Here is a 6,709-nt window from a genome sequence, read left to right as displayed (position 1 = left end):
GTCCTTTTTGCACTTAGTATGTTTTGGATAGACAACATATTTTCAACAACATTATGTATTTGCATGTTAGTGAGTGTGAAACGACTGGTTTGATAAATGCTGCTCTAAACGGCTTTTCTCCTTTCTGTTGTAAGAACTCTTAATTTTTGCCAGAAGAGAAGTGTAGAACTTTACAAAACCAGCATTTTTCTTCCAGTTATATCCTAGGTTTCTGCTGAGAAATCTATTTCAAGAAAGACAAACTGTTTCCACAGAAAATCACCTTATCAAAACCACAGTTATTCATCAGAAAATGTTTGGATGGGAACACTTCATCTGGTCTCATTTCCTTCTGCACTAATAGCTATCTTAAATGCACAAATCTTTGAATGCCTTCCAGTTAGATCCCTGGGCCTCAAAGATTAGAGGTGTACCCTTCCCTAACAGTTATCTCATTTGCAATTGCCTGATCAACACTCAGCCTTCAAGTACAAGTTCAGTCTTTCATAACATTAATTTCTGGTGGCCAACTCAAAATTTGGGACAATTGAAGATGTTCTCTTGAAGCAGCAATGATATAGCATCCTTTACTTGTATATTTTTGGGGTTCTTCAGTATCCTATTGGGTTACCAAAAAAAAAAGAAAAAAGATGGAGCGATGGAGGAACAAACTTAATGGTGCTTGCCTTTTTTTCTCTTCACAATAACAACATTACTTTCAAAGTTTTATTTGTAGTCTTTTAATACATGAATTTTATTCAATGTATATTTAACGTATTATTTTACATTATTTCTTGATGTTATAGCTAACAGAAACTAAGCAATAACTGTAATTCTTTGCTGCAACAGTCCATTGTGCAATTTTATGCACACTCTTCATTGTCCACTCTTCAATAGTGAGATAGTACAATGTTATAAGATATGCATGACTTTTAACGACTTTTTTACTGATGGCTACTATGGTGTTCATTATTGTCATGGAATAATTTCTAAGTACTGTGTGCTTGTTATAAGGTTGTTACTGGAATATAAGAATGAAATTAATAGGGAGTAAAATGACAGGCAGGACTTAGTCTTCATCAAGGAACTGATGTGTGTTTGAGGATAATACTTGTACTTCTAAATGTAGAGATTTTACCTACTTCCCATGTGATTCATAAAAAACCGTGTTGTGTCCAAGATATTAAAAACTTAAGTGCAAAAATATCTATGGCAGGCATTGTAAAGGGGTGGGAATGTTTCAGAGGAAACATGCTGAAATAAAACATCCAGGGAGTTATCTGAAGAAGACAGTCTAGGAATGGTTGGTAAGACTTTTTGTAAGAGATTCATATGTGGATCTGTTGCTGGTTTTCAAATAACCAGCCTTATGGTTCCGCTTAGCACGAACCAAACCCATCTGGAACTTACTGAATATGCACATTTAACCCCAAAATCTAGTAGAAGTTGAAAGCATGATATTGGCACTTGAAAGGGAACAGGTGAGTAAGTAATCTGTAACCATGACAAATAACATTGCCAAAAAACCTCATTCAGCCAATAACTTTCCAAGTCTCTGTGTTCTATTGAATACCTATATTTTTGGTTCTTCTTCCCAGCATGCATTGGGAGATCTCTCCTAAATCAAGAGTATTAGTTCAGTGTCAGTTTAGCAAACCACTTCAGCACAAATTAAAATGCTCTTTTTGCACTGTCCTTAGTATCCTTTTCAAGCCTGTAGTTAGGAGAATTTGTGAACTAAATGGCTTTTCAGAAATAAGAGAAAAATATATTGGAGATTATTGTACAAACTCAAAGAGCAAAATCTACTTTTGTTACTTCATTTTTAACATTTCAGTCTGATAGAAGTAAAAAAGAATATCCCTATGTTCTAAAAACACCTACAAGAAATACAGCAAAAGGGGAGAGTAGAAGCTACTGCTGCTAAAGCCAAATGCAGTGTCAGATCTGTGGCGTGTTTATTAGTACTGGAATCTTCCACCAATATCCCAGGAAATTACAGGTACTGCGCAGTCTCCTAGGCTTTGTGTCATTCAGCCTGGATGGGTATGTTAAGGCATGAATGATTAGACTTTTCTACTCCTGAGTAGTTTTACTTTTTTTAAGATATCCATTTCTGCCTTTTTCCACAGGTTGCTATGCTCTCACCAAAGGTCACCTGATAAAGGTGACTTTCTTGATAAAGGTCCCTGGCGAATTTCGTAACGTTTCTTGTGAGGGGATGAGTCAGTGAGATTGTACCCCCCTGACAACTAAAGGACAGGATCACACAGTGAGATACAGTTGTTTGGGCACATTTTTCATGCACACAGAGCTGGGAAGAAACAGTTACACTGAGCATAACTGTTTGAGCATCATTTTGAATCTAAATGAACATGCTCTATTGACTAGTATGGTGTACTAGTTTGAGTGTTGTAGTGCTTTAATGCGCTATGTGACTGTCATCTCACGTCAAGGTGGAGCAGAAAAGGTGGATGACCATGCACGCATCTTCTGAGGTTTCTGTGTGATGTTAACAGGCCTTGTACTAATAGACACATTTGCTCTAGTGGTAAAGAGAGTGATTAATCTTTGTGCTGAATTGCTATGGCATGCCTCTGCCTTTAATTTGCACACACTTTGAGAGTCAGTCCTTCTAAAGAATAGTGCTAGTCAGTGATCATTCAGGGCTTGCTACATTTGGCATAAAAGTTGTACCAAGAGTTAAGGACTTTTGCTAAGTTTGGGCCTCGAGAGATACGAGATTGGCAGGAGAAGTAGCTACTGCTGTATGAAATTCCATGGCTTGTGCAGCCAGCAAAAATCAAAAACCTGTCTTATGACTGACAGAGAAGAAATACCAAGTCTTGTACAGGATGAGAAAGGGTAGGCACCATCTGCTGCTCTGTGGAGTAGGATTATAAAATATGTCAGTCATGCCATTACTGAGAAAACCAGAGAAAATGCTGCATGTCGCTGCATCTGTTATCACAGGTACAACTTCCAGGGTAGAAAAAAATGCCTGATACACAGAGAAGCTGCTGCTGGTGGTTATGTGAGCCTCAGCACTCCTGCAGGTTCAAGCTCTAGATTCCAGGAATAGACTCCATCCTGATGGAGGAGGAAGCATAGAGAAACACAAGGGAGATCTAATATTTACTTTAGTTCTTGTCAGTAGAGAAAAGATAAAATATTTCTAGTCTAAGACTTTTTTTCCCACGTGGTGTCATATCCATCCTATTACTAAACTAATGGCTTCACGTACAAAGAATTTGAAAGCTCCCTGACTTAAAATTTTTACAGATGTTGAAAAACAGTTGTTTATTCTGCATCTACTCAGAAGGGCAGATGTTCAAAATCTGTGACACTGAGGTTCTCAAGAGACCTGCATTCAACACAGGCATCAGCATTATTGGAAGCACGCTCTTGGCCAAAGACAGTCTGGCCAAGGTCAGAGGCCAGAAAGTCAGATTCGCCAACGGGCAACTGTTGCATGTGCAGAGAATAAAGCAGATTAAAGGGGCTGGGGTGTTCAGTACAAAGGTGCATGGGATGCCCAGGTGAGTCCTTGTGGTGCTCTAGAAAACAGGCTCTATTTTATTCTTCAGATAAGGCCTGGACCAGTGATGCTGTACTGTTGAGATAATATTGTAATAACTGAAAGGTGGAGATAATATTGGAATAACTGAAAGGTGGAGATAATAACAAATGAGGCTGAATCTGATTTCCTACTGCAGTTTAGAGTCCTTTGAGCGATGCAATTTGGAGTACTAACGAAGGCTGTTTTGTGCATATCTTGTTATCTTGTGTTCCAGCCTCCTACTGCATAGATTTATTTAAACAGGAGTCGATTACATTTTTGCATTTCCAGAAATATCATTTTACTGATCACTCTGAAGAATGTGGATTCTCTTCTTCCCTCAGCTCTTAGTGAATGACAAAAATCCGTGAGAATTCAAAGGAATGATATTATCCTCATATTTGACTGTGGCAGAAAAGCTGGTTCATGCTGTAGGGTTTATAAGTTTGGAATGCTAAAAGGAGAAAAGGGCAAAAATTTAACTGTTTTTTTCCTGTTCAACATTTTATCTTCTTCCACAAGTATAACATATCCAAACCAGAGAGCATTTCCCCGAGAAAACCCAGTTCCTGGTGGTATTTACAGAACATCTATCATTTTTTAAAGATTTAATTACACGTGAACCTATGGCAAGAGCACTGCTGATCAGATTCTGGCTCTGCACTGCCATTTACACCGATGCAATGTATCTGAGCTCTGAAATGTTGCAGTCCATTTTTCACTAATGTAAGTCACAAACAGACCCACAATCATCTAATTCATTGAACAGTGGGTAACAAAGATGTGTTTAGAAATGATGTAAGGGATTTGATTGCCCTTCTCCTGACCCTGCCTTTGCCCTTTAAGTACCTGGCCTTATTTTCTGGCAAAACTAGTTATACCTCTCTGTACATTTCTGATTCTGTACGCTTTTTCTAGAAAAACAGTTTCTATAGAAAACCACATGCAGAATCTTAACAGATAGATTCATGTTAGCTGACTTGAGAAAAAATTATCCTTTCCATATCTATATAGATTTCTGTATTGATTTTAGAACAACTATACATAAGACCTAAAAAATATTTTGAGGTATGAATAAGAAAGAAACTCCTGTTCTCACTCCTAAGGAGGCAAAAGGTAAAGGCTGCTTAAAAAAAAAAAAACAACACAACACTAAAAAAAAACCAAAACAAAAGTCCTTTGGGAATTTTTTTTATATTTTATATGTGCATATATCTTTATTATATGTATTATATATTACATATGCTCTTTTTAAAAAGCAAAAAAAAGTAAAAATTGCTAGGAGAATTTGATAAATTTATAGTTATTCATTCACGAATTACCAGGAAATTTCTGATTCTGGCATCTGTGTTTTTTGGAAAAGAAAGGAGTCTGCCTTTCAGAAACCCAAAACCACAGCTGGTCAAAAAAAGCTTTTCTTTCACTAGAAAATGAACCATAATTTGTATGGCACTCACTGGAAAGACATAAATATGGAAAGCTAAGTTATCACTTCTGTGACAATCCGTATTTTGAAAAGCATAATTTTCTTTGGTAACTTGTATCTCAATATGAAAGAATATCATATTGAAAAAAAGAATCTGAAAATACTCTTTCTAATACATTTAATTTGACTTCATTAGGTTTCAAAGAGTATTTCATTAATTTTATTAATCTGCAGGGATATCTTTAGCTCGTATTGCTTAGATATATAGATATTTAGAGAAAGAATACAAAAATTGTTTATATTAGAAGTCAGCTTTTAAGAAATAAGTTTAGAGAGCAGCTGCAAAAAGAAAAGCTAGGGGAACAGGAATTCTGCAATAAAAACTGTTGTTCATTTTAAAGAACACCAGTTTTGGAGGATTTGGTGACTTTCTCCAGTGAATTACAAATAATAAATAATATTAATTTTCAAAAAATTTGTTGCCTGTATTTTATATTTTATTAAAGATTTGTCAATTAATAATACTGATGTTGATGATCATATGGATAAACATCATGATCCCTCAGCTGCGTTCTCTAATTCTTTCAATAAATATTAGGACCTGGTTGACAGAACACAATTATTCTGAGTAATTGTCTGCTAGCACAAAGGGCAAATTTTGTCTTGACATTTGGAGTCTGAACAGCATTTATTTTAACTTGACCATGATTGGTAAAAGGACCTCCACACTTCTGGTATGTATGTAGAGAATATGTGGGACTGATGAATCCTAATCTATATATTACATCTTCATAAATGTTCATTTTAAAACCTGAAGCAGAAAAGAAAATACAAGAATTATTCATATTTGGATGGAAGTTGAGAGCAGTTATACTCTGTTAACAACAGAGAACTCTGACACAGCTACTGAACCTACTTAATAAAGGCTAAAACTGTAATTTTGTAATCCTATAATCCTTACAGGTTTTGTAACAGTAGTAGTCATTTGGTGTAAAACTGACATTACTACATACGTATAATAAAATGTCTGTCCATGGAACTAAAGTTCTACTTACAAATTTGTCCAGACTGTTTGGAAGGTCAAATCCTACATCTTCCTTCTCTTGTTGAGAAAGAATAGAAAGAAAAAGTGAGTTACATACTTCTAAGATTAATTTATATAGACCATAAATACAACTCTAGTGGTCTGACTGTTAAATTAATACTTGCATTTGATCATGAGGCATTTTTTTTCTACAGTATATTAAGGACTCATTTATCTTAACTTTCTTGCTAAGTCTGGTGTCAGGTTCCGGTTTAGATTTCGGAACCGGGGAAAGTTCGTGGTGATCCCAAGAGTGAGATTAAGATGCAAACGGGGTCAAATGCCGCCAATCAGGCTGTTTATTGACCAAGCACGAAGAAACAGAGCGATAGGAGAGGCAGGAAATGGCAGGAGGAAACTAAGCAAGCGTTCAGGCAGATAAGCAAAGGATAGTCACCGCCATGCATCCAGCGACGTCCCGTTGGTCCTCAGTCTTCAGTTCCTCGGTGATGGGTGCACACACACACACGGGCTCTTTACAATTGTGCCTTTTGTAGTCCAATCTCCGCCCCCAGTCACACCTCTTGAAGACTTATATGGGTTCATTCTAGACAGTTCTTGACATATATGGTGGTATTCCAGATGGTTCTTCACCTACTGAGCATGTGCGGCTTATTGGGGTGGTGGTCTTAGGGACTTTCCAAGGAGCTAGAAGCCCCCT

The 6,709-nt window shown here is 36.7% G+C and overlaps 1 long non-coding RNA gene across 1 annotated transcript; it reads right to left on the bottom strand.

The window, feature by feature from the left end:
* Nucleotides 1–2,312: 2,312 nt before the first annotated feature.
* LOC127013565 (uncharacterized) lies at nt 2,313–6,482 on the bottom strand. The gene is made up of 3 exons (XR_007766089.1): nt 6,446–6,482; nt 6,020–6,066; nt 2,313–3,992 (listed from the first exon to the last, which is right to left on the bottom strand). It is a non-coding gene; the product is annotated as an uncharacterized LOC127013565 (long non-coding RNA).
* Nucleotides 6,483–6,709: the final 227 nt, after the last annotated feature.

This window comes from Gymnogyps californianus, chromosome 2 (genome assembly GCF_018139145.2).
Source record: "Gymnogyps californianus isolate 813 chromosome 2, ASM1813914v2, whole genome shotgun sequence".
Taxonomy (NCBI): domain Eukaryota; kingdom Metazoa; phylum Chordata; class Aves; order Accipitriformes; family Cathartidae; genus Gymnogyps; species Gymnogyps californianus.
The sequence above is the reverse complement of the archived record's forward strand: the minus strand, read 5'-3'. Positions and strand labels throughout refer to the sequence as shown.